Below are 5,021 nucleotides of genomic sequence, written 5' to 3'. Positions count from 1 at the left end.
AACTTAAAAGTGTTCTATTGATAAAGAGAGAGGATAACTATATCAAAACGCCACACGCTGATGACCTCTTCTACTGAACGGAGTATTGTAATTTCTATTTTTGCATTCAGTAATCAGAATTTTCTATCGTACTCTGAAAAAAAATAATCCCCAACAAAAGTCGTTTTTAAAAAAAAAATTGGCTAGAAAAGCAAACTCGCCCTTCAGATATCGATAGATTAAAATGAAGTCTATGAACTCGATATGAACCTGAGATTTCTGTGGAGTTCCAGGTTAGAGTTTTTGACAAAATGAGGGTCATTTTAATCGACCGATATCATTTGGAGGACGAGTTTTCGGGCCAAATTTTAAAAAAAAAAGCGTTTTCTTTTTTTTTTTTTTTTTTTTTAATTTTTTTTTTTCAAAGTACGGTTTTGTAATCGCTCACGCGGAATGAGGCAGTCTAACCAGTCCTAAGTTTGTAGTCACGGTGCTGCTGGTTTCGTGGAAAAAGAACGTTATTATTTAGCCTTGTACAATTCTGACATTCCATGACAAAACATGGGTTTTTCCAGGTTGATATAATGACAAAATTACTGTAATTTATGATTATATTTGTCACAACATCTTACCAGTTTAAACTAGAGGTGAAGGATTTGTTTTTTACTTATTGATCAAATTAACTATTATTATTATCTCTCCACTGCCGCTACGAGTCGCTTTTCTTCGCAGTTCATTTGAATTCTAAAACTAGATAATAATAGAAATTAATTGTGTTAAGGGGATACGAAACCGCAAGGTGTTTTTATTTATTTAAATGCTTGAGGACTCAAAGTAAAATATCGCAAGTTTGTTGTTCGTTAATAATTATTGTCGTTAGTTAGACAGTGATCCATCATTGATTATGTCTTAGGCTGTTTTTGATCGAATGCAGATTTTGTCCTTAGGCTCGTCTCAGTTTGTTAAGGTAAACGAGGTCTGAATAGGTGCGTATGAATCAGTGCCAGACAAGAAAAATACAAGAAAAAAAAATCCACCAACCCCCCCCCCCCCCCAAAAAAAAAAAAACAAAAAACAAAAACAAATAAAAAAACAAAAAAAAAAAAAAAACAAAAAAAAACCCAACAAAAACAACAAAAAACAACCAACAAAACAAACATCCCCCAAGTAATCAGTCTGCCTCGACTGGAGTTCGAACCTCAACGTCTTTACAATTTTGGCCAAAACAATGGTCCTTCAATAATCGAACGAAGTCCCAGGTTTGAAGTCCCAGTGTTAATCGATCGATATTTGAATTTTCTGTGAGAAATGTTAAAAACGTGTTTTTACAGAATACGTTGAGTTAATGCTGGCCACTCCATCACGGTATTTTAAAAATCGAAGATGTTAGCAGCCTGTCCACGAATGTGTTTATAGTGTATTGATTTTAACTTTAAAGGTGTGTAAGACACATGGAGTCAAAGCAATTGGACAATCACGATGATAATGGGATTGTATTGATTTCCTCGCTGTGTTGGTCGTTGTTGTGTATGTGTGCTCATTGTTTATTTTAATATATTTATATAGGCAGTAACTTTATGCCCGCATACACAGATAGCCAAATCATTAACAAAGCTTGTTTGAAGCTTGTCAGTAAACCTTCGGGTTTTGCTAATCAATATACGACTATATTGCAATATAAATATTTGATTTGGAACGGTATACATCATCTTAACTAACCTTTTAAAGAAATAAGATGTAAAATCGCCACGAAGCAATTACTTTCTATTCCCATAACCTGCTCAATTTTATTTAGGCTCGATTAACACAACAGCTCGGATTGACTTGAATTAGATTTTTAATGCTTTATTGTTACATCTCGTAATCTGGTCTTGTCGCATCGATACACACACACACACACACACACACACATATATATATATATATATATATATATATATATATAAGTGTGTGTGTTTGTGTGTGTGTGTGTGTTTGTGTTTGTGTGTGTTTAATTGACTAGTTAGGGGGCAGGTACTGGTGTAAGAACAAAGTCTGAAAAGGCATCCGATTTCGATGTGTGTTGAGTGTTTGAATGTATATATATATATATATATATATATATATATATATATATATATATATATATATATATGTGTGTGTGTGTGTGTGTGTGTATGTGGGTTGATTGGACAGGGATGCATTGATCGACCACCGCCATGGCGTTGTTGAATTGGTTGAGTTGATGATAATCGATGAAGTTTTTGTCCAATTCCTAAAACGTCACTTAAAGTCCCATTTCATCATGTCATACGTCATACCATTGCATTGTAAGGCGTTGGCAATTGCCATTTTGGATGATGAAAAGGTTCACGCATTTCAGTGTTATCTCCTTTTCAGTACAATTTACACATTCAGTCTTTGAATTCAAATATTCTTCCATCTCTTGACCAATCGATAGTCATCAGATGTAGTGAAATTATTTTTGTTGTATCACATGAATCTTTAAAACTTTTAAAAATGTCTTTTGATGATTATTTTAGAATTTGGAGGGAGGAGGCAGATCTCGTTTGTAATGTTATTGGATTCAAGTACTATTTCAGTATTTCAATAAAAACGTCCCCGCTGACCACACGATTCAATAAATCAAAACAGGCCCTAAACAAGGTCCATCGTTGAAGGTATGAAACGAAAGAATGATAAATGCGGTTCTTTAACACCTATCATAAAGACACATGACAGGCTTCGTTACAGACATCTGTATATATTTATGATAAAGCAATGAGTAACCACTTTACTGCTACTCTCTGCTAACTTTTCATCATAGAATATCGAGATTTTGTCCACATCTCTGTTGCTTAAACTAGTATGAAAACGATAAGCAATCGTCCCTTTTCATCTCAGGATTCACCATATACGGGTAATAAAATTTCTCCTTTACTATGACTTATATTGTAATTATTGTTATCATACGAATGTATTTTTAAACAATCATTGTTTTCTCTTTCAATGTGACGTACGAATTATTTTATGTGTTCTTATATTGTACACACCTTCCGGGCACCCATTCAATACCACATCAAAGGTCCTAAACTGTGAGGTCATGACTTAAACGCAAATATTGTATTTTTTATTTTTTAAATTGCAAAATTGAATGGCATAAAATAATATCAATTTGCTAAGTAAACAAACACGATGCAGTCTTGATTAGTTAGATATAAACAGAGAAAAACTGCAACTAAAACTAAAACCTCACATCCGCTCTTCAGCGGAAAAAAAATCGATGAGTTTACTTATATTTCTATATCTCTCTTTTGTAAAATTGTTTGATTTGACCAACTCGGCACATAGATCAGACATACCGCTTCTTCTCTAATCAATTTATGTGTGTTTTTTGTGCCAGGAGCAGGCTGTACGCCTATACTACATCTCCGTTTTCTTTCATCGTGGCTTGCAAACCTTGAATTTTATAGATCGAAATTTATGCATAAGAAAGACCCATCAAAGTTTAGGACCTTTGCTCTTTGTTCATCATTTAGCCACAACTTTACTGCCTTACGATAACTAGCCAACTTCTTCATTTTGGCCTGAAATATTTTGCTTTTATAATCGATCAATTTAGATGGCCCTAACTTATCAATAGAATGTTTGAAAGGATGTGCTATTTTTAATTTAAGGGTGTATTTTGAAAAATCAAATCACATTAAAAATTGCCTTAAAAAACTCATCTTTCAAATATCGATCGATCAAAACGACTCTCAACTTGTCAAAAACTTTCAAACCTGGGATCTCTAGTCCAAGGTTTTATCATTTTTGATGACGACGAGGGTCCTTTTCATCGATCGATATTAGAAGGACAAGTTATCGGGCCAATTTTTTTTAATGTGTCAAAGAAGTCCCAGGTTTGCGAGTTTTTGACAAGCTTAGGGTCATATTAATCTATCGATATTTGATTTGAAGGACGATTTTTCTGGCCAAAAATTTTAAACTATATTTTTTTTGAAAACTCAGAGTACGGCACTGCACATTTTGTGGCCAAATGTAAAAAGGCGTTTGATCAGAGAAGGGTTGTACAGTTACTGTTGTTGTTGTTGTTGTTGTTGTTGTTGTTGTTGTTGTTGTTGTTGTTTAGAAAAGGGTACAATAAATACATCTATATCATTTGGAAACTGACTGATATTATTTTCACTGAATATCTTCTCCAGCATTTAATGAATTATACAATCAATGTATGTGTGTGTGTGTATGTGTGTGTGTGTGTGTGTGTGTGTGCAATTCAATTAGTAATTACACAACAACCACTAAAGAATGCTGTTTTTTTAAAAATCATTTTTATATTCATCTTATCCACGCTATTATCAACTTAATGTGATCTTTTTATATTAATATGATTATTATTTTCCTTTGTGGACTTAATCGAATTGGCATCATCATCATCATCATCATCATCATCATCATCATCATCATCATCATCATCATCATCATCATCATCATCATCATCAAGGGACGCATCATTATCATCATCATCATCATCATCATCATCATCATCATCATCATCATCATCATCATCATCATCATCATCTTCATCTTCATCATCTTCATATTCATCACCACCACCGCTGTCATTGTCGCTACACTGCCGTACTCTTTAAAAAAAACAAAACAAAAAAACAAAACAAAACAAACAATTTTTAAAAATTGACCAGAAAACTCATTCCTTAAATATCGATCGATTCCAATAGGGAATGAGATTAGTGGAAGATCAGCGTCCCTTGATTGGACGAGAGACGCATGCGCACAACCAACATGACGTTCTCTCTCTAATAACTTTTCCGCCGGTGACGTCACAGACTATGGGTGACGTCCAATCAAGGGACGCTACTCTTCCACTAATCTCATTCCCTATACAATTTCAATCGATCAGAATACATACTTGAAGATAGAGTTGTCTGGTCAAAATTCTTTAAAATGTGTTTTATGAGAGCACGACAGTACAGTGATCGTCACCATAACGAACTGGGCACTCCCGTTATAATATTGTTCGGAGATGGTCGTTGTATAGA

This window comes from Berghia stephanieae, chromosome 1 (assembly GCF_034508935.2).
Source record: "Berghia stephanieae isolate SIO BIC M18660-M18661 chromosome 1, UCSD_Bste_1.3, whole genome shotgun sequence".
NCBI lineage: Eukaryota > Metazoa > Mollusca > Gastropoda > Nudibranchia > Aeolidiidae > Berghia > Berghia stephanieae.
The sequence above is the reverse complement of the archived record's forward strand: the minus strand, read 5'-3'. Positions refer to the sequence as shown.